Source organism: Daucus carota, chromosome 3 (assembly GCF_001625215.2).
Source record: "Daucus carota subsp. sativus chromosome 3, DH1 v3.0, whole genome shotgun sequence".
In the NCBI taxonomy this organism is placed as follows: Eukaryota; Viridiplantae; Streptophyta; class Magnoliopsida; order Apiales; family Apiaceae; genus Daucus; species Daucus carota.
The window spans coordinates 23,605,696-23,624,070 of record NC_030383.2 but is presented as its reverse complement, the minus strand read 5'-3'; the positions used below and the strand labels follow the sequence as shown (position 1 = coordinate 23,624,070).

Below are 18,375 nucleotides of genomic sequence, written 5' to 3'. Positions count from 1 at the left end.
TCTAGTCTATAATGAAGCTACAAGTTGTTTCCAACTTTAATCTAGTTAATAATGAAGCTACAAGTTGTTTTCGGGCTCAAACGAGTCAAATGAAACTACAAGTTGATTCCAATTTCAAACAACCGAAAATGAAGCTACAAGATTTTTTCAACTTCAAACGGATCTGGAATGAAGCTACAAGTTGTTTCAAACTTCAATCTAGTCAATGATGAGGCTACAAGTTGTTTCCGGGCTCAAACAAGCCAAGAATAAAACTACTAGTTGATTCCAATTTTAAACAACCGAAAATGAAGTTACAAGTTGTTTTAAAATTCAAACGTGTCTCGAATGAAGCTACAAGTTGTTTTCAACTTCAATCTAGTCAATAGTGAAGCTGCAAGTTGTTTCCGGGCTCAAACGAGTCAAAAATGAAACTACAAGTTGATTCTAATTTCAAACACCCGAAAATGAAGCTACAAGTTGTTTTAAAATTAAAACGAGTGTGGAATGAAGCTCCAAGTTGTTTCCAACTTCAATCTAGTATATAATGAAGCTACAAGTTGTTTCCAACTTTAATCTAGTCAATAATGAAGCTACAAGTTGGTTCCGGGCTCTAACGAGCCAAGAATGAAACTACAAATTGAATTCAATTTCAAACAACTGAAAATGAAGCTACAAGTTGTTTTCAACTTCAAACGGGTCTGGAATGTAGCTACAAGCTGTTTCCAACTTCAATCTAGTCAATAATGAAGCTACAAGTTGTTTCCGGGCTCAAATAAGCCAAGAATGAAACTACAAATTGATTCCAATTTCAAACAACCGAAAATGAAGCTACAAGTTGTTTTCAACTTCAAACGAGTCTGGAATGAAGCTAAAAGTTGTTCGCAAAAATCTACACGCAAGCGCACGTGATCACAAGTAATATATTAAGTTCGATCCCACAGAGACTGGTGAATTAAGAATACGCACCTATGCAACAATGTATGATCAATTATCACTGCCAAGACAATTAACAAAGATGGTTTCTTTTATACTAATAACTAAAATTACTAATCAAATTCAGAATAGGAAAACACATGGGATTCTAACTTCATTATCGAATTCATCTAGAATTGAAATTACTGATTAACATGCGACTGTTGATCCTAATCAGACAACACTAAAGTAATACATGCCAACTCTCGTTGCACACATATCATACCAATCAAAATCTGCAATTAAGACAGAAATCTCATGGACACCAACAAAGCTCAGACCCTATATCTCTATAGCGGTAGTGTAAGCAGAGAGGTTTAATAACAAGTCGTCTATCGTGATTACACAGGGTGATAAAATTAGTTCAAGTCTACCACAAATTATGTTTCATTCACATAATCCTATGTTTACATGGCATAGTTCTAAATTCAATCATCCACTCTCGCTTCAGAAAGAATTAACAAACAACTTAGAAGTTAGCTACGCTCCTAAGAAGAATAAGCACGGCTCATGCAAAGAAATCAACGTACGTCACACAATCAACCAAGTAATATTCTTCGCTAGACTACATCGATAAGTCCATTAGAATCCCATGAAGGCGGTTAGTTCATAATCGAACTAATCGACATCATGGGTTCTAACAAAAACATGATAAATAAAAGACGAGAATTAAATGGAATAAAAGTACTTGAATTAATAATAAAGACACAACGTTACAGATTTGATGTTCACGATCTCGCTCGAAACTGTCACTTCCTCGCGAAGAACGATCCAATACAAAACTGATAATGTGCTTGATTACAAGAGAAAAACTGATAAAACTATAATCCGATATTCTACGATCTAAAACTACTTCGAGGCTAGGGTTTTTACACTTGAGAAATTAAAATGCTTTGACTAAGTCAACCGGGCCTCGTCCGCTGCGAAAATCCATCAGAAAAGCTGTAAAAATCGGCCCGGAGCACTTCTGGAGGGCGCGGCCGCGCTAAACTAGCGCAGGCGCGCTAGTGGCAGCAGTAGGTAGCGCGGGCGCGCTAGAGGTTAGCGCGGGCGCGCTACTGTCTGCCACTGGCAGCCCTATTCTTCGTTTTTCAGCTCGTTCTCGCGTGCATGTCCTTCCTCGCTCTAGTACCACTTCCGTAGGTGATCACGGTTGCATTTAGCACATGCAACAAGCCCTTTAAACCCCTAGATAGCTCTAGTGGACGAGTGTGTTCTCGTGAGGGTTTGTAGAAGATGTACCCACAAAATCCCAAGTCGTGATGAATCCACAATTCTCTATTCTTGCAAATAATGCACCAAAAACAACCTAAAATGATAGAAAATCACTTCATCACCTCAACTCGTGACCTGCACAGAAAAACACTAAAAGCACATCAAAAGACACTAAACACTTAAGTACAACCAACCAATTTAAGTGGAAATGAAGGCCTATAAGTGTGTATAAATACCACTTATCACACCCCCAAACTTAAACTGAAGCTTGTCCTCAAGCGTCAACGACACTATACAATAATACAATGCAATGCATGAATGCAACTACGTGATGAATGAGTAAACTATGAAGTAATTGCCTTGCCAATTATAATACCTCAGATTGTGCTAATGTTCTCGAATTTCACTTCTCTCGCTACCAAGTCAATTACTCTTCCATTTACAAGTGTGGAGTGCCAATGTGTGCAAGCATGCTCTTATATTGAGACAAGACAAAAACTACTACTCCCACAGAATCCCAATCAAGAATCGTAAAAGTTTAAAACTAACACCCCGTCACTCAAGTCCAACTAAAAGCCAAGGTCCCAAAGAATGTCCACACCCTTCTATTTTATTCACTATATATTTTTTATTTTTTTTTCTTTTTATTGGTGATTAATTGCTCGGTCTAAGGTCAGAGCGCTTCGCAGTGTAAATGCGTCACGAACACCTCAAGACTTCACACACCAATTATTCACCTTATTCTAGTGGTTTATTTAACCGTGCAATGGTTGAGATCCCTAAAGATTTATGCACTAGTACCCATGTAGCGAGCGTTGGGTCAACAATCCCAAACCACGAAGGGCTTTAGGTTGTTAGGCACAAAGTCCCCTCAGACTTAATTGCTCGAGTACTAATGAGCTCAACCTAGTTAATTCTACCACTTATTTTTTTTTTTGTGAATTTATTTACTACTATTTTTTTTCCTTTTTTTTTCTATATATTTTTTTTTTCTAGAAAGGTATATCTACTCCTCAGTTCCCCCAAACTTAAGATTTACAGACCTAAGCTGAAGGGTGCTCAATTCAATCCTAGAATTCATGGAATTTCGTCTAAATCCTATCTCAAGAACATATGTGAATTACAATTTCAAACACAAGCAATTTCCAAGTACTAACCTAGCATTGCAATTGAAACTACTAATCAAGAACTACGCACATAGCTCATCATAGGCAATTAACTTGGCTTAACTTCATAATTCATGCAAATGCTCGTGATACTAACTACGACAATTACCACTAAACATGTAAAATAAAAAAAAAATTGAATAAAATAATAAATAAAAAAAAACGTGAGAAATAATCAAGGCAAAATAATAAAAAAAACGTGAACTACATGAACTAACTAACACATGCAATAGTAAACAAAATAAAATAACATGCTCTTCCTTAGATTACCACCCCCAAACTTAAAATTTTCAATGTCCCCATTGAAAGTGATAAAAAGGCTAGAGCACCCACATACCTACTCGGAGTCCGAGTCCTCCCCCTCCTCTGCTGGAGGTGAATCAGGTGGGGGATACTGCATCCCTGCTCCGAATACTGGCCACTGAACTGTGACCCCCTGTGCCTGGAAAGCACTACCTAGAGCCTGTGTCAAGTCAAACGCAAACCTCTGGTGGATGTCATGCATGGCGTCCATCCGTCTCGCTAATCGGCGATAATGAACATCTCCCATCGGTTCGGAGCTCCTCTCCGTCTGTGAAGTACCCGCTCCAGAAGCTCTAGTCTGCTCCCTCCTAACAAATGCTGGACGTCCCCCTGGCATCTCATCATATATGTATCCTAGGCCTCGAGGGTGGGGAACTCCTCCATCCCACTCTGTCATCCGACTGATCGCCGAATGATCAATAGGTGTTGCTGGCAACTGTAATTGCTCGTTGGCTGGCCAACGAACACCACTTGATCGACAGAGCTTCGTCACAATTGTGCCATATGGAATGGCACCAGTGGTTCCTCCCTGTAAGAACCTCAGAATCCCCTGATGAATAACATGTCCCAGATCAATATACTTGCCCGAGACAATCCCAAAGAGCAGAATAGCTCTATCCACTGTCACTTCATGCCCATGTGAAGATGGCATGATGTTAGCACAGATGAAGGCGTTCCACGCCTTCGCATACCGGTTCAACGCGGCTGCTGGAAACGAAACATGTGCCGGCAAAGGAGGTGCTGTCATCTTCCAAGTCGTGTCCGGCACACACATATCATACACTAACCGCTCAAGATCAACCGGATCATCATCAAACCGGCGTTTGGCACGCCCGATCCTCTCAACAACCCAATCTTCTTCATTACGGCGCTTGGCACGCCCCCCAATCACTCTACGGATCGCCTCCGCACTATAATCCACACGGATTCCTCGCACCACCGTGAACCCATCACGATTCTCTTTGGCATTAGCATAAAACTCTCGAATAATAGCCAAGGGAACCGCCTCCGGAGCCTCGCAAAAAGACTCCCAACCCCGTTCTTGAATCATGTTCAAAAGCTCACCATCTTCCGCCGTGGGTAAGAATCCCCTCTCCTTGACTATCGACTTATTCATAAGCCGTTGAAACTCGGTTCGTGCACCATCGGAGGTGAACTCAACCTCACCCATCGAGGAAGAATCGCTAGATGTAGGGGCTTGGGTGCTTGGTCATTGTGATCTTCGGGCTCTTTTGGGTGCCATTGATAGAGATTTAGAGTTGCAAGAGAATTGTGTGTAGTGGGTTTGAGAGATTTGGAGGTAGTTGTGTGTATGGATGTGTATATATAATTAGGGTTTATAGAATTATAATAGGAATTGGAGATGGGTTTTGTGTTTATATAAGGATATGAGAGCTGAGTTAGGGTTATAGAGGATATATTTCGGGCTAGGCATGCAAAATTAGGATTGTGGGCTTTTAAAAACGAAAATAAAATATTTTTGGGAGAAATTTCGGACTCCTGGCAGTCAGTAGCGCGGCCGCGCTAAGTGTAGCGCGGGCGCGCTGTTCACTTTAGCGCGGGCGCGCTGGACACTAGCGTGGGCGCGCTAGTGTCTGACACCCAGGGCTGATTTTTCTCGTTTTTTGTGTTTTTGAGGTTTACAATGGTACAATGTGGTTCCAATGCGTGGGTTGCCTCCCACGAAGCGCTTGTTTAACGTCGTTAGCTCGACGTGAAGTCCAGAATTAATCTGAGTCCGATTGAAGAATCGTGGTTTGTACCTCACGATTCACATTTCCGCCAAAGTAAGGCTTCAACCGTTGACCATTAACTTTAAATGATTCATCCGGTGATTTGGCATAGATTTCTACTGCACCGTGGGGGAATACCGTCTTGACCGTAAACGGCCCCGACCAGCGTGACTTGAGTTTCCCTGGAAACAGCTTCAACCGAGAGTTATACAATAGAACCAATTGTCCTACCACAAAAGATTTTTGTATCAGCCGCTGATCATGCAATCTTTTCACCTTCTCTTTGTAGAGTTTGTTACTTTCATAAGCACGGAGGCGGAACTCCTCCAACTCATTGAGTTGAATCATGCGTTTCTCTCCATCTAACTGTAAGTCGAAATTCAACTTCTTTAGTGCCCAATAAGCTTTATGTTCCAATTCTACTGGTAAGTGACAAGCCTTCCCAAACACTAGCTGAAATGGAGAAGTACCCAAAGGTGTTTTGTAAGCTGTTCGATAAGCCCAAGCAGCCTCGTCTAATCGCAAGGACCAGTCTTTCCTAGAAGGGTTAACCACCTTCTCTAATATGCGTTTGATCTCTCTGTTCGACACTTCAGCTTGACCATTTGTTTGAGGATGATAAGCAGTAGCAACCCGGTGATTGATATTATATCTCGTCATCAAGGTTGTGAATTTCCGATTGCAGAAATGAGAGCCTTCATCACTGATAATGACTCTAGGGACCCCGAAACGGGTAAAGATTTGTTTTTGAAGAAATTGCAAGACTACCTTGGCATCATTTGTAGGTAAGGCTTTCACCTCCACCCATTTAGACACATAATCAACTGCTAATAGAATATACTGGTTGTTGCAAGACGAAACGAACGGTCCCATAAAGTCAATACCCCAAACATCGAATATTTCGACTTCCAAAAGCATTTTAAGAGGCATTTCATTCCTCCTAGAAATATTACCTGTACGTTGACAACGATCGCAACCCAACACGAACTGATGAGCATCTTTAAACAGAGTTGGCCAGTAAAAACCTGCTTGAAGTACCCTCTTTGATGTCTTCTCTCCGCTATAATGGCCCCCATAACCAGTGGAATGGCACTCGCGCAAAACTCCCTCAACTTCATTATTAGGAATACACCGTCTGAGAATCTGATCGACTCCTTGTTTAAACAGAAAGGGTTCATCCCAAATATACCATTTCACATCGTGAAGAAATTTCTTGCGTTGAGCATAAGAGAACTCTGGAGGAATGACCTTACTTACTAAATAATTTACAATGTCAGCAAACCATGGCTCTTCTGTCTCAACTCCAAACAACTGTTCATCTGGGAAGAATTCATTAATAAGAGTGTTATCGGTAGTTTGTTTGCTATGATCTTCTAGTCGGGATAAATGATCTGCTACTTGATTTTCTGTGCCCTTCCGATCTTTTATTTCTACATCAAACTCTTGGAGTAAAAGAACCCAACGAATTAGCCTTGGTTTGGAATCCTTCTTTGAAATGAGATACCGAATGGCTGCATGATCAGTGTATACCACCACCTTTGTTCCAAGAAGATAAGACCTGAACTTTTCAAAGCTAAAGACAATAGCTAGAAGTTCTTTTTCAGTAGTAGTGTAGTTCAATTGTGCATCATTTAATGTTTTGCTGGCATAATAGATAACATGAAACACATTACTTGTACGCTGGCCCAGTACAGCTCCTACAGCATAATCACTGGCATCACACATTAATTCGAATGGTTTACTCGAATCAGGTGCAGTGATGATAGGTGTTGATGTCAACTTCTTTTTCAAGATTTCAAATGCTTCCAAGCACTCCTCATCAAATTTGAATGGAATGTCTTTCTCTAACAGATTGCAAAGAGGTTTAGAAATTTTTGAGAAGTCCTTGATGAACCTTCGATAGAAACCTGCATGACCAAGGAAGCTTCGGATGCCTTTAACTGAGAGTGGTGGAGGGAGATTTTTAATTGTTTCCACCTTCGCTTTATCAACTTCCAGTCCCTTGGCAGATACTTTATGTCCCAATATGATTCCTTCTTTCACCATGAAATGGCATTTTTCCCAATTGAGAATCAGATTAGATTCCACACATCGCTTACGAACCATTCTCAGATTCGTGAGGCATTCGTCATAAGATGTTCCGAATACAGAAAAATCATCCATGAATACCTCCACATTGATGCCGATCATCTCTGAGAATATTGCCATCATGCACCTTTGAAAAGTGGCTGGTGCACCGCATAAGCCAAAAGGTACTCTTCGGAATGCAAATGTACCATAAGGACATGTAAAGGTTGTCTTTTCTTGATCCTCCGGAGAAATAGCAATCTGATTATAGCCAGAATACCCATCCAACAGGCAATAGAATTCATGACCAGCCAACCTATCAAGCATCTGATCAATAAAAGGCAGAGGGAAGTGATCCTTCCTTGTAGCTTTATTCAGCTTTCTGTAATCCATGCAGATTCTCCAACCAGTGACAGTTCTAGTTGAGATGAGTTCCCCTTTTTCATTGGCTACTACTGTCATGCCTCCTTTCTTAGGCACACATTGTACTGGACTCACCCATGAGCTATCTGAAATGGGATATATGATACCTGCATCGAGCCATTTAAGAATCTCTTTCTTTACAACCTCCTTCATGATAGGATTTAACCTTCTCTGTTGTTCCACTGAAGGTTTGCTTCCTTCTTCGATGAGGATTTTGTGTTGACAAAAGGATGGACTGATTCCCTTGATATCAGCTATAGTCCACCCAATGGCTGTTTTGAATTCCCTTAGCACCCTCAACAGTTTTTCCTCTTCTTCACCTGACAGGTTAGCTGCAATAATAACAGGAAGAGTAGAACTTTCACCAAGAAAAGCATACCTCAAGTGATCCGGTAGCGGTTTAAGTTCAAGTTTAGGTGCTTCGATCACTGATGGTTGTAATGGTTTATGATCTTCCTTTTGTTCCTCCAAGCCAATAGATTCGACAGGTGGTTCAAAATTCCTTCGCCAAGGTGATGAGTTAAGATGATGGATTTCTTCCAATTCTTCTTCACTATCCAATTCCTCATCATTGGTAAGGATTGCTTCCAATACATCATCCTGCAAAATCCGCTGGCTATTGGTTTCTGCCGTAGAATCACGTACATCCATACTGAAACAAGATTCCTCATCAGTTGGTAATTTCATTGCATTGAATACGTTGAACGTGACCGTCTGGTCTTGTATTCTCATTGTAAGTTCCCCTTTTTGTACATCGATCAAAGTTTGGCCGGTGGCTAAAAAGGGTCTACCCAAGATGATAGGAATTCTCTTGTCTTCTTCAAAATCAAGAATCACGAAATCGGCTGGAAATATTAATTTATCAACCTTGACTAGCACATCTTCAATTATACCCCTCGGATATGTGATCGAACGATCAGCTAGTTGTAAAGACATGTTTGTCGGCTTGAGCTCTGGCAGGCCAAGTTGTGTGAAGATAGATAGAGGCATCAGATTGATGCTAGCTCCTAAGTCGCATAGACACTTATCAAAAGAGAACTTCCCAATAGTGCAAGGGATAGTAAAGCTTCCCGGGTCTTTCAGCTTAGGTGGTAATTTTTGTTGAAGCACAGCGCTACATTCCTCTGTTAGAGCTACTGTCTCTAACTCCTCGAGCTTTAGCTTTTTTGAAAGAATACCCTTCATGAACTTGGCATAGCTAGGCATTTGCTCGAGTGCTTCAGCAAACGGAATGTTGATGTGAAGTTTTTTGAAAACTTCAAGGAATTTACCAAATTGCTTATCCAGCTGCTGTTTTTTTAACCTCCTAGGAAACGGAGGTGGTGGATATAATGGCTTTGATACTGGAGCAGCTGTAGGGATAGCCTTGTCCATTTCAACAGTAGGTTTTATGCCATTTGTATTCGAAGGAAGTTCTGCTGGAATTTCTTGCGGTTCATCATCCTGATCTTGTACTAATGTTGAGGTAAGCCCTGTTGTAGTTTTTCCAGATCTCAGCGTAATGGATTGGACTTGCTCTTTAGGGTCCCTCTTACCTGGTACCTCTGTATCACTAGGGAGATTCCCCTGTGGTCTGCTTAATAAAGCGTTAGCCAACTGACCGACTTGTGTCTCCAAGGCTTTTAAAGTTACTGCCTGACTCTTGTACATGAGTCTTAGCTCTTCCATGTCAGACCTTTCGTTAGTTGTTTGCCCATGATTCTGAAATCCCGGAGGGTGATATGGCTGTTTAGGTGCATACTGTTGTGAAGTCCCAGCCTGACTATACTGTTTAGGTCCCTGTTGAAATCCTTGTTGAGGCTGATTATAACTCTGATTATTACTCCAGCTGAAATTCAGATGATTTCGGTTGTTAGGATGGTAAGTAGCTGGAGCAGGCTGTTGACCTCTCTGGAAGTTGCTCACAAATTGTGCTGATTCACTAGAAATGGCACACTGATCAGTAGCATGAGTACCAGCACATAATTCGCAAATAGAGATTGGTTGTTGAATTCCATGGTGAGCCAGAGAATCGACTTTCATCGTGAGAGCCTTAAGTTGAGCTGCTATAGCTGTAGACGCGTCCAGATCAAGAATTCCGGCTACCTTCCCTTGAGTAAGTCTTTGAGTAGGGTTCTGATATTCATTAGCAGCCATCATTTCAATAAGATCATAAGCTTCTTCATAACTTTTAGCCCATAGTGCACCGCCAGAAGCAGCATCAAGCATAGGTCTGGATTGAGGTCCAAGACCATTATAGAAACTCCGGCATGCCATGGTGGGGACACTTTCTTAGCATCTCCTTATATCGCTCCCATGCTTCACAGAATGTTTCCCCTGATTGTTGAGAGAATTGAGATAGAGCATTTCGTAGTGCAGTAGTCTTTGCCATGGGGAAGAATTTAGTGAGAAATTTCTGAGCTAGATCTTCCCATGTAGTAATAGAACCAGAAGGTAAAGAATGTAACCATCCCTTCGCCTTATCTCTCAGTGAAAATGGGAAAAGCCTTAGCTTCACAGCATCATCAGAGACGTCATTAAATTTGAAAGTGTCACAGATCTCTATAAAATTACGTATATGCATATTAGGGTCTTCAGTAGGAGAACCCCCATACTGTACCGAGTTCTGGACCATTTGAATAGTTCCTGGTTTGATTTCAAAGGCTTTGGCTGCGATTGCAGGCCTGACAATGCTTGACTGGATATCATCGATCTTTGGCATAGAGAAATCCTTCAATGCCTTACTGTCTGTTTGTGCTTCAGGTTCTGTCATTTTTTCAGAATCAGAAGAAGAAGATGAAGATGAATCAATTGCTTTTTTACGAGCTTGAGAACGTGTTAGCATAAACGCGATCCAAGTACCTGAAATAAAGAAAAGAAGAAAAGTGAGAAGAGAATAGAATCCTAGTCAGTGAATTTTAATGCACACTGATGACAAGTACATAAACTACTTAATTAACACCGAGTCCCCGGCAGCGGCGCCAAAAACTTGTTCGCAAAAATCTACACGCAAGCGCACGTGATCACAAGTAATATATTAAGTTCGATCCCACAGAGACTGGTGAATTAAGAATACGCACCTATGCAACAATGTATGATCAATTATCACTGCCAAGACAATTAACAAAGATGGTTTCTTTTATACTAATAACTAAAATTACTAATCAAATTCAGAATAGGAAAACACATGGGATTCTAACTTCATTATCGAATTCATCTAGAATTGAAATTACTGATTAACATGCGACTGTTGATCCTAATCAGACAACACTAAAGTAATACATGCCAACTCTCGTTGCACACATATCATACCAATCAAAATCCGCAATTAAGACAGAAATCTCATGGACACCAACAAAGCTCAGACCCTATATCTCTATAGCGGTAGTGTAAGCAGAGAGGTTTAATAACAAGTCGTCTATCGTGATTACACAGGGTGATAAAATTAGTTCAAGTCTACCACAAATTATGTTTCATTCACATAATCCTATGTTTACATGGCATAGTTCTAAATTCAATCATCCACTCTCGCTTCAGAAAGAATTAACAAACAACTTAGAAGTTAGCTACGCTCCTAAGAAGAATAAGCACGGCTCATGCAAAGAAATCAACGTACGTCACACAATCAACCAAGTAATATTCTTCGCTAGACTACATCGATAAGTCCATTAGAATCCCATGAAGGCGGTTAGTTCATAATCGAACTAATCGACATCATGGGTTCTAACAAAAACATGATAAATAAAAGACGAGAATTAAACGGAATAAAAGTACTTGAATTAATAATAAAGACACAACGTTACAGATTTGATGTTCACGATCTCGCTCGAAACTGTCACTTCCTCGCGAAGAACGATCCAATACAAAACTGATAATGTGCTTGATTACAAGAGAAAAACTGATAAAACTATAATCCGATATTCTACGATCTAAAACTACTTCGAGGCTAGGGTTTTTACACTTGAGAAATTAAAATGCTTTGACTAAGTCAACCGGGCCTCGTCCGCTGCGAAAATCCATCAGAAAAGCTGTAAAAATCGGCCCGGAGCACTTCTGGAGGGCGCGGCCACGCTAAACTAGCGCAGGCGCGCTAGTGGCAGCAGTAGGTAGCGCGGGCGCGCTAGAGGTTAGCGCGGGCGCGCTACTGTCTGCCACTGGCAGCCCTATTCTTCGTTTTTCAGCTCGTTCTCGCGTGCATGTCCTTCCTCGCTCTAGTACCACTTCCGTAGGTGATCACGGTTGCATTTAGCACATGCAACAAGCCCTTTAAACCCCTAGATAGCTCTAGTGGACGAGTGTGTTCTCGTGAGGGTTTGTAGAAGATGTACCCACAAAATCCCAAGTCGTGATGAATCCACAATTCTCTATTCTTGCAAACAATGCACCAAAAACAACCTAAAATGATAGAAAATCACTTCATCACCTCAACTCGTGACCTGCACAGAAAAACACATCAAAAGACACTAAACACTTAAGTACAACCAACCAATTTAAGTGGAAATGAAGGCCTATAAGTGTGTATAAATACCACTTATCAAGCTCCAAGTTGTTTCCAACTTCAATCTAGTATATAATGAAGCTACAAGTTGTTTCCAACTTTAATCTAGTCAATAATGAAGCTACAAGTTGGTTCCGGGCTCTAACGAGCCAAGAATGAAACTACAAATTGAATCCAATTTCAAACAACTGAAAATGAAGTTACAAGTTGTTTTCAACTTCAAACGGGTCTGGAATGTAGCTACAAGCTGTTTCCAACTTCAATCTAGTCAATAATGAAGCTACAAGTTGTTTCCGGGCTCAAATAAGCCAAGAATGAAACTACAAATTGATTCCAATTTCAAACAACCGAAAATGAAGCTACAAGTTGTTTTCAACTTCAAACGAGTCTGGAATGAAGCTAAAAGTTGTTTCCAACTTTAATCTAGTCAATAATGAAGCTACGAGTTGTTTCCGGGCTCAAACGAGCCAAGAATGAAACTACAAATTGATTCCAATTTCAAACAACCGAAAATAAAGCTACAAGTCGTTTCAAAATTCAAACAAGTCTGGAATGAAGCTACAAGTTGTTTCCAACTTCAATCTAGTCAATAATGAAGCTACAAGTTGTTTCCAACTTGAATCTAGTCAATAATGAAGCTACAAGTTGTTTTCGGGCTCAAACGAGTCAGGAAAGAAACTACAAGTTGATTCCAATTTCAAACAACCGAAAATGAAGTTACAAGTTGTTTCAAAATTCAAACGAGTCTGGAATGAAGCTACAAGTTGTTTCCAACTTCAATCTAGTCGATAATGAAGCTACAAGTTGTTTCCGGGCTCAAACGAGCCAAAAATGAAACTACAAGTTGATTCCAATTTCAAACACCCGAAAATGAAGCTACAAGTTGTTTTAAAATTAAAACGAGTGTGGAATGAAGCTCCAAGTTGTTTCCAACTTCAATCTAGTATATAATGAAGCTACAAGTTGTTTCCAACTTTAATCTAGTCAATAATGAAGCTACAAGTTGGTTCCGGGCTCTAACGAGCCAAGAATGAAACTACAAATTGAATCCAATTTCAAACAACTGAAAATGAAGCTACAAGTTGTTTTCAACTTCAAACGGGTCTGGAATGAAGCTACAAGTTGTTTCCAACTTCAATCTAGTCAATAATGAAGCTACAAGTTGTTTCCGGGCTCAAATAAGCCAAAAATGAAACTACAAATTGATTCCAATTTCAAACAACCGAAAATGAAGCTACAAGTTGTTTTCAACTTCAAACGAGTCTGGAATGAAGCTAAAAGTTGTTTCCAACTTCAATCTAGTCAATAATGAAGCTACGAGTTGTTTCCGGGCTCAAACGAGCCAAGAATGAAACTACAAATTGATTCCAATTTCAAACAACCGAAAATAAAGCTACAAGTCGTTTCAAAATTCAAACGAGTCTGGAATGAAGCTACAAGTTGTTTCCAACTTCAATCTAGTCAATAATGAAGCTACAAGTTGTTTCCAACTTGAATCTAGTCAATAATGAAGCTACAAGTTGTTTTCGGGCTCAAACGAGTCAGGAATGAAACTACAAGTTGATTCCAATTTCAAACAACCGAAAATGAAGTTACAAGTTGTTTTAAAATTCAAACGTGTCTGGAATGAAGCTAAAAGTTGTTTCCAACTTCAATCTAGTCAATAATGAAGCTACAAGTTGCTTCCGGGCTCAAAAGAGTCAAGAATGAAACTGCAAGTTGATTCCAATTTCAAACAACCGAAAATGAAGTTACAAGTTGTTTTAAAATTCAAACGTGTCTGGAATGAAGCTAAAAGTTGTTTCCAACTTCAATCTAGTCAATAATGAAGCTACAAGTTGCTTCCGGGCTCAAACGAGTCAAGAATGAAACTACAAATTGATTCCAATTTCAAACAACCGAAAATAAAGCTACAAGTTGTTTCAAAATTCAAACGAGTCTGGAATGAAGCTACAAGTTGTTTCCAACTTCAATCTAGTCAATAATGAAGCTACAAGTTGTTTCCAACTTGAATCTAGTCAATAATGAAGCTACAAGTTGTTTTCGGGCTCAAACGAGTCAGGAATGAAACTACAAGTTGATTCCAATTTCAAACAACCGAAAATGAAGTTACAAGTTGTTTCAAAATTCAAACGAGTCTGGAATGAAGCTACAAGTTGTTTCCAACTTCAATCTAGTCGATAATGAAGCTACAAGTTGTTTCCGGGCTCAAACGAGCCAAAAATGAAACTACAAGTTGATTCCAATTTCAAACACCCGAAAATGAAGCTACAAGTTGTTTTAAAATTAAAACGAGTATGAAATGAAGCTACAAGTTGTTTCCAACTTCAATCTAGTCTATAATGAAGCTACAAGTTGTTTCCAACTTTAATCTAGTTAATAATGAAGCTACAAGTTGTTTTCGGGCTCAAACGAGTCAAATGAAACTACAAGTTGATTCCAATTTCAAACAACCGAAAATGAAGCTACAAGATTTTTTCAACTTCAAATGGATCTGGAATGAAGCTACAAGTTGTTTCAATCTTCAATCTAGTCAATGATGAGGCTACAAGTTGTTTCCGGGCTCAAACAAGCCAAGAATAAAACTACGAGTTGATTCCAATTTTAAACAACCGAAAATGAAGTTACAAGTTGTTTTAAAATTCAAACGTGTCTCGAATGAAGCTACAAGTTGTTTTCAACTTAAATCTAGTCAATAATGAAGCTGCAAGTTGTTTCCGGGCTCAAACGAGTCAAAAATGAAACTACAAGTTGATTCTAATTTCAAACACCCGAAAATGAAGCTACAAGTTGTTTTAAAATTAAAACGAGTGTGGAATGAAGCTCCAAGTTGTTTCCAACTTCAATCTAGTATATAATGAAGCTACAAGTTGTTTCCAACTTTAATCTAGTGAATAATGAAGCTACAAGTTGGTTCTGGGCTCTAACGAGCCAAGAATGAAACTACAAATTGAATCCAATTTCAAACAACTGAAAATGAAGCTACAAGTTGTTTTCAACTTCAAACGGGTCTGGAATGAAGCTACAAGTTGTTTCCAACTTCAATCTAGTCAATAATGAAGCTACAAGTTGTTTCCGGGCTCAAATAAGCCAAGAATGAAACTACAAATTGATTCCAATTTCAAACAACCGAAAATGAAGCTACAAGTTGTTTTCAACTTCAAACGAGCCTGGAATGAAGCTAAAAGTTGTTTCCAACTTCAATCTAGTCAATAATGAAGCTACGAGTTGTTTCCGGGCTCAAACGAGCCAAGAATGAAACTACAAATTGATTCCAATTTCAAACAACCGAAAATAAAGCTACAAGTCGTTTCAAAATTCAAACGAGTCTGGAATGAAGCTACAAGTTGTTTCCAACTTCAATCTAGTCAATAATGAAGCTACAAGTTGTTTCCAACTTGAATCTAGTCAATAATGAAGCTACAAGTTGTTTTCGGGCTCAAACGAGTCAGGAATGAAACTACAAGTTGTTTCCAATTTCAAACAACCGAAAATGAAGTTACAAGTTGTTTTAAAATTCAAACGTGTTTGGAATGAAGCTAAAAGTTGTTTCCAACTTCAATCTAGTCAATAATGAAGCTACAAGTTGCTTCCGGGCTCAAACGAGTCAAGAATGAAACTGCAAGTTGATTCCAATTTCAAACAACCGAAAATGAAGTTACAAGTTGTTTTAAAATTCAAACGTGTCTGGAATGAAGCTAAAAGTTGTTTCCAACTTCAATCTAGTCAATAATGAAGCTACAAGTTGCTTCCGGGCTCAAACGAGTCAAGAATGAAACTACAAATTGATTCCAATTTCAAACAACCGAAAATAAAGCTACAAGTCGTTTCAAAATTCAAACGAGTCGGGAATGAAGCTACAAGTTGTTTCCAACTTCAATCTAGTTAATAATGAAGCTACAAGTTGTTTCCAACTTGAATCTAGTCAATAATGAAGCTACAAGTTGTTTTCGGGCTCAAACGAGTCAGGAATGAAACTACAAGTTGATTCCATTTTCAAACAACCGAAAATGAAGTTACAAGTTGTTTCAAAATTCAAACGAGTCTGGAATGAAGCTACAAGTTGTTTCCAACTTCAATCTAGTCGATAATGAAGCTACAAGTTGTTTCCGGGCTCAAACGAGCCAAAAATGAAACTACAAGTTGATTCCAATTTCAAACACCCGAAAATGAAGCTACAAGTTGTTTTAAATTAAAACGAGTATGAAATGAAGCTACAAGTTGTTTCCAACTTCAATCTAGTCTATAATGAAGCTACAAGTTGTTTCCAACTTTAATCTAGTTAATAATGAAGCTACAAGTTGTTTTCGGGCTCAAACGAGTCAAATGAAACTACAAGTTGATTCCAATTTCAAACAACCGAAAATGAAGCTACAAGATTTTTTCAACTTCAAACGGATCTGGAATGAAGCTACAAGTTGTTTCAAACTTCAATCTAGTCAATGATGAGGCTACAAGTTGTTTCCGGGCTCAAACAAGCCAAGAATAAAACTACGAGTTGATTCCAATTTTAAACAACCGAAAATGAAGTTACAAGTTGTTTTAAAATTCAAACGTGTCTCGAATGAAGCTACAAGTTGTTTTCAACTTCAATCTAGTCAATAATGAAGCTGCAAGTTGTTTCCGGGCTCAAACGAGTCAAAAATGAAACTACAAGTTGATTCTAATTTCAAACACCCGAAAATGAAGCTACAAGTTGTTTTAAAATTAAAACGAGTGTGGAATGAAGCTCCAAGTTGTTTCCAACTTCAATCTAGTATATAATGAAGCTACAAGTTGTTTCCAACTTTAATCTAGTCAATAATGAAGCTACAAGTTGGTTCCGGGCTCTAACGAGCCAAGCATGAAACTACAAATTGAATCCAATTTCAAACAACTGAAAATGAAGCTACAAGTTGTTTTCAACTTCAAACGGGTCTGGAATGAAGCTACAAGTTGTTTCCAACTTCAATCTAGTCAATAATGAAGCTACAAGCTGTTTCCGGGCTCAAATAAGCCAAGAATGAAACTACAAATTGATTCCAATTTCAAACAACCGAAAATGAAGCTACAAGTTGTTTTCAACTTCAAACGAGTCTGGAATGAAGCTAAAAGTTGTTTCCAACTTCAATCTAGTCAATAATGAAGCTACGAGTTGTTTCCGGGCTCAAACGAGCCAAGAATGAAACTACAAATTGATTCCAATTTCAAACAACCGAAAATAAAGCTACAAGTCGTTTCAAAATTCAAACGAGTCTGGAATGAAGCTACAAGTTGTTTCCAACTTCAATCTAGTCAATAATGAAGCTACAAGTTGTTTCCAACTTGAATCTAGTCAATAATGAAGCTACAAGTTGTTTTCGGGCTCAAACGAGTCAGGAATGAAACTACAAGTTGATTCCAATTTCAAACAACCGAAAATGAAGTTACAAGTTGTTTTAAAATTCAAACGTGTTTGGAATGAAGCTAAAAGTTGTTTCCAACTTCAATCTAGTCAATAATGAAGCTACAAGTTGCTTCCGGGCTCAAACGAGTCAAGAATGAAACTGCAAGTTGATTCCAATTTCAAACAACCGAAAATGAAGTTACAAGTTGTTTTAAAATTCAAACGTGTCCGGAATGAAGCTAAAAGTTGTTTCCAACTTCAATCTAGTCAATAATGAAGCTACAAGTTGCTTCCGGGCTCAAACGAGTCAAGAATGAAACTACAAATTGATTCCAATTTCAAACAACCGAAAATAAAGCTACAAGTCGTTTCAAAACTCAAACGAGTCTGGAATGAAGCTACAAGTTGTTTCCAACTTCAATCTAGTTAATAATGAAGCTACAAGTTGTTTCCAACTTGAATCTAGTCAATAATGAAGCTACAAGTTGTTTTCGGGCTCAAACGAGTCAGGAATGAAACTACAAGTTGATTCCAATTTCAAACAACCGAAAAAGAAGTTACAAGTTGTTTCAAAATTCAAACGAGTCTGGAATGAAGCTACAAGTTGTTTCCAACTTCAATCTAGTCGATAACGAAGCTACAAGTTGTTTCCGGGCTCAAACGAGCCAAAAA

The 18,375-nt window shown here is 39.0% G+C and overlaps 1 non-coding gene across 1 annotated transcript; it reads left to right on the top strand.

The window, feature by feature from the left end:
* Positions 1-10,110: 10,110 nt before the first annotated feature.
* On the top strand, positions 10,111-10,217 carry LOC135151889 (small nucleolar RNA R71). Its single transcript, XR_010290796.1, has one exon. It is a non-coding gene; the product is annotated as a small nucleolar RNA R71 (small nucleolar RNA).
* The last annotated feature ends 8,158 nt before the right edge of the window (positions 10,218-18,375 follow it).